The 5,000-nt window shown below is 54.4% G+C and overlaps 3 non-coding genes across 3 annotated transcripts in view; all 3 read right to left on the reverse strand.

Annotated features, from left to right (window-relative positions):
* LOC125798615 (28S ribosomal RNA) overlaps window positions 1–42 on the reverse strand; it is a 4,063-nt gene extending 4,021 nt beyond the window's left edge. The window contains exon 1 of the ribosomal RNA XR_007437408.1: window positions 1–42. This exon is cut by the window's left edge and continues 4,021 nt beyond it. This is a non-coding gene — a ribosomal RNA (28S ribosomal RNA).
* Window positions 43–704: 662 nt separating this feature from the next.
* LOC125798620 (5.8S ribosomal RNA) lies at window positions 705–858 on the reverse strand. Its single transcript, XR_007437413.1, has one exon. It is a non-coding gene; the product is annotated as a 5.8S ribosomal RNA (ribosomal RNA).
* A 373-nt stretch (window positions 859–1,231) lies between these two features.
* Window positions 1,232–3,095, reverse strand: LOC125798598 (18S ribosomal RNA). Its single transcript, XR_007437391.1, has one exon. It is a non-coding gene; the product is annotated as an 18S ribosomal RNA (ribosomal RNA).
* Between the last annotated feature and the right edge of the window lie 1,905 nt (window positions 3,096–5,000).

Here is a 5,000-nt window from a genome sequence, read left to right on the forward strand (position 1 = left end):
TATGCTTAAATTCAGCGGGTCGTCTCGTCTGATCTGAGGTCGCGCTCGAAGGGCTGTCGTCGCCAGGCGTACGCCGCCGCGAGGGAGGGCGGGAACCACCCCTCGCGGTCTGGCTGGAAACCATTCGGAGGAACCCTTTCGAGACGGGGAGGTTCGATTCGGCCGGAGGACGAAGGATGAAAACGGGAAGAAAAAAACTTAAGCCCCCCTCTTCGCCTTCTACCGGAGCTATCCTACCAACCTCTCTTTTGCCGCGCTCTCGGCCCGAACGAAAAGGAGAGGGAGGACGGAGATCCGCCGACGGAGAGACGGCGCGCGTAACGGGCAGCCAGAGAGGGTAAAACCCACCGGCAGCCGTCGCTACGACGTCTCTCCACGGATCGCCGCCACCTCTCCCCTCGCCGGAACGAGGAACGGTAGAGGACGGTGTGTGGAAAGCCGGCCTCCGAGACCCATCGCTGGGCAACGGAGACGAAGGCGAGAGGGGTGGACGAAAGTCTTTTCCCCCGCGATCAAGCCCGTCGAGCGGCTTTTGTCGAGTCCCGAACGAGAAGGGAACCTGACCGAGTCTGCTTTTAGGAAGACGAAGGCGCCTCGGATCGGGCACCTGCGAACCTCCAGCCGCGGTCCCCTCGAACCGTCTCTTAACTCTTCCCCGGAGGGAAGAGGGAGACGGAACGAAAAGGTCCGATAGATTGGAATAGCGACCCTCAGACAGGCGTGGCCCCGGGATTGACCCGGGGCCGCAATGTGCGTTCAAAGTGTCGATGATCAATGTGTCCTGCAATTCACATTAGTTCTCGCAGCTGGCTGCGTTCTTCATCGACGCACGAGCCAAGTGATCCACCGCTAAGAGTTGTACTCTTTATGGTTGTTTTTGTTTCGAAGCCATGTAACCAACAGACACAAAAAGTGACGGTTTGAAATAATGTTTTACGGCAGCCGCGGGTACGGGCGCCCCGGAACGCCTAAGCGAACTCGGGGTCATCAAACCGCGCCGCCGAGCCGCCTCCGGAGTAAGAAACCCCGCAGACGGACTTCGGGGGCCAGGTACCCGTCTCCCTTTGGCCGTAAAACACGTTTTTTGCTCAGGACACCGTTTTTCGATCAAGTCATTAAAAGGCCGAAGGGAATCCCTGTAGTTCCCAACGTCGGGCCGTGGCTTGAACATTTTTTGTTTGTGGAAATGGGAGTCGCGCCTACTGGGAGACACTACCAACCCAAGTCCCGGTAATGATCCTTCCGCAGGTTCACCTACGGAAACCTTGTTACGACTTTTACTTCCTCTAGATGATCAAGTTCGATCGACTTTTCAGCACAGCACCAAGGCCCCGCGAAGGAGCCCCGGCGTGGCCGATCCGAGGACCTCACATAACCATCCAATCGGTAGTAGCGACGGGCGGTGTGTACAAAGGGCAGGGACTTAATCAGCGCGAGCTGATGACCCGCACTTACTGGGAATTCCTCGTTCATGGGGAATAATTGCAATCCCCAATCCCCGTCACGAACGGGTTTAAGCGGATTACCCGCGCCTCTCGGCGTAGGGTAGGCACACGCTGGCCCGGCCATTGTGGCGCGCGTGCAGCCCCGGACATCTAAGGGCATCACAGACCTGTTATTGCTCCATCTCGCGTGGCTATACGCCACTGGTCCCTCTAAGAAGTTAACCGCGACCGCGGGGGGCCGCGTAACTATTTAGCACGAAGGAATCTCGTTCGTTATCGGAATTAACCAGACAAATCACTCCACCAACTAAGAACGGCCATGCACCACCACCCACAGAATCGAGAAAGAGCCATCAGTCTGTCAATCCTTTCCGTGTCCGGGCCGGGTGAGGTTCCCCGTGTTGAGTCAAATTAAGCCGCAGGCTCCACTCCTGGTGGTGCCCTTCCGTCAATTCCTTTAAGTTTCAGTTTTGCAACCATACTCCCCCCGGAACCCAAAGACTCTGGTTTCCCCGCACGCTGCCCGGCGGGTCATGGGAATAACGCCGCCGGATCGCGGGTCGGCATAGTTTACGGTCGGAACTACGACGGTATCTGATCGTCTTCGAACCTCCGACTTTCGTTCTTGATTAATGAAAACATTCTTGGCAAATGCTTTCGCTTTCGTCCGTCTTGCGCCGGTCCAAGAATTTCACCTCTAGCGGCGCAATACGAATGCCCCCGGCCGTCCCTCTTAATCATGGCCCTGGTTCAGGAAACCCACAAAATAGAACCGGAGTCCTATTCCATTATTCCTAGCTCAGGCATTCAGGCGAGTTTGGTGCCCGCTTTGAACACTCTGATTTTTTCAAAGTAAACGCTCCGGACCCCTGAGGACCGGACACCCAACCAAGGGCATCCGGGGGGCGCCGGGAGGCAGGGTCTGGGACAGGCGGTAGCTCGCCTCGCGGCGGACCGCCAGCCCACTCCCGAAGTCCAACTACGAGCTTTTTAACTGCAGCAAATTTAATATACGCTATTGGAGCTGGAATTACCGCGGCTGCTGGCACCAGACTTGCCCTCCAATGGGTCCTCACCCATGTGTTTAGGATACGTTCATTCCGATTACAGGGCCTCGAAAGAGACCTGCATCGTTATTTTTCGTCACTACCTCACCGTGTCGGTAATGGGTAATTTGCGCGCCTGCTGCCTTCCTTGGATGTGGTAGCCATTTCTCAGGCTCCCTCTCCGGAATCGAACCCTGATTCCCCGTTACCCGTGGTCACCATGGTAGCCCCCTATGCTACCATCGACAGCTGATAGGGCAGACATTCGAATGAGACGTCGCCGCCGCGGTGGGCGCGCGATCGACCCGAGGTTATCTAGAGTCACCAAAGGGCCGGGGGAAACCCTCGCGGGTCCCCCCGGGTGGGTTTTGGGTCTGATAAATGCACGCATCCCGGCCCCCCCGAGAGAGGACCGGTCAGCGCTCGTTTGCATGTATTAGCTCTGGAATTACCACAGTTATCCGAGTAACGTGTGGAGCGATCAAAGGAACCATAACTGATTTAATGAGCCATTCGCAGTTTCACTGTACCTTCCGTGTGCACTTAGACCTGCATGGCTTAATCTTTGAGACAAGCATATGTTACTGGCAGGATCAACCAGGTTGCTGCGAGTGGTTTTTGTCACAGAAAAAACCATTGGTTCTTAGAGGGGAGAGGGATCGGCCCCGTACCGTCCGAAGGACCCCCCGGGGAGGGGGGGACGGGCGGAGAGGCTCGTCCGAGCTCACCCCTCATTGCTCCCAGTGGAAATTAGTGTGGCAACTCCGCTGCGCGAGTTCCCGCTTGCTTCGGGGATAACAAGGAAACGCTCGTTCCGAAACCGGGGGTCCGGAGCTTTTTGAAGCCGGGTGCTGGAGCTCGGTTGGACGCGAGGACCACCGAGGCATCCGAGTCCGACGGCTCCGGGCCGACCGGTTATCGTGTAGGGCAGATTGAGATATAGACGGGCCGTCTACGACTCCCTCGGATAGGTTCGGAAAGGTCCTCCCCCTGACGGAGGACCCCCCTGGAGGCTAACCCGCTGGGTCGGGTAGGAACGCACCGCGCACAGTGGCCACGGAGGGCCGCGCGGTTGCCTACCCAGGCGGGCTCGGTAGTCCATTCGATCGGGTCAAAATAATGAAAGAGATACCCCCCCTGGAACCGTCTCTGGAAGTTTGGTTTTTCCTCCGTACCGCCTGGGGGGCGGGGGGCGGGACGGAGGCCGACCTGCGGAGCTTCTTGGTCGGGTAGGATCGGGTCCGTGTTATAGTGTCCAAAAATCCACTTTGGAACCATTATTGGGGCTTTATTTAAGCTCTGCCATGCTTAGAAATGAATGGAGAATCATCTCCAGTGCTTGGACCCCTAGTCATTGCCACTCTCCTCAACAGTCCGACGGCACCCCTTTGAAAAACCCCCCGACGAAAAATCCTCCAGAGCGCGGGCGAACTCGCTCCGAGGCCGACCGGAGTGCACCTTCGTCGGGCAAGGGAGTCGGGCGAAGGGGGTCAGAAATCCTGGAGCTCGCCACCCTCACTAGTTTTTGGCGTGAAATGGTAGACCAAAAGTGGGGACTTAGAAAAATTTCGCACTTTTTCGACCTACCACTGGTAGACCGAGTGGGACTTAGTCATTTTTTCAGCTTTTTCGGGCCTACCACTGGTAGACCAAGTTGGACTTAGTCATTTTTTCAACTTTTCGAGCCTACCACTGGTAGACCAAGTTGGACTTAGTCATTTTTTCGACTTTTCGAGCCTACCACTGGTAGACCAAGTTGGACTTAGTCATTTTTTCGACTTTTCAGAGCTACCACTGGTAGACCAAATGGGACTTAGTCATTTTTTCAACTTTTCGAGCCTACCACTGGTAGACCAAGTTGGACTTAGTCATTTTTTCAGCTTTTTCGGGCCTACCACTGGTAGACCAAGTTGGACTTAGTCATTTTTTCGACTTTTCAGAGCTACCACTGGTAGACCAAGTTGGACTTAGTTATTTTTTCAACTTTTCGAGCCTACCACTGGTAGACCAAGTTGGACTTAGTCATTTTTTCGACTTTTCAGAGCTACCACTGGTAGACCAAGTTGGACTTAGTCATTTTTTCAACTTTTCGAGCCTACCACTGGTAGACCAAGTTGGACTTAGTCATTTTTTCGACTTTTCAGAGCTACCACTGGTAGACCAAATGGGACTTAGTCATTTTTTCAACTTTTCGAGCCTACCACTGGTAGACCAAGTTGGACTTAGTCATTTTTTCGACTTTTCGAGCCTACCACTGGTAGACCAAGTTGGACTTAGTCATTTTTTCGACTTTTCAGAGCTACCACTGGTAGACCAAGTTGGACTTAGTTATTTTTTCAACTTTTCGAGCCTACCACTGGTAGACCAAGTTGGACTTAGTCATTTTTTCGACTTTTCAGAGCTACCACTGGTAGACCAAGTTGGACTTAGTCATTTTTTCGACTTTTCAGAGCTACCACTGGTAGACCAAGTTGGACTTAGTCATTTTTTCGACTTTTCAGAGTTACCA

Source organism: Astyanax mexicanus, unplaced genomic scaffold, assembly GCF_023375975.1.
Source record: "Astyanax mexicanus isolate ESR-SI-001 unplaced genomic scaffold, AstMex3_surface scaffold_63, whole genome shotgun sequence".
In the NCBI taxonomy this organism is placed as follows: Eukaryota; Metazoa; Chordata; class Actinopteri; order Characiformes; family Acestrorhamphidae; genus Astyanax; species Astyanax mexicanus.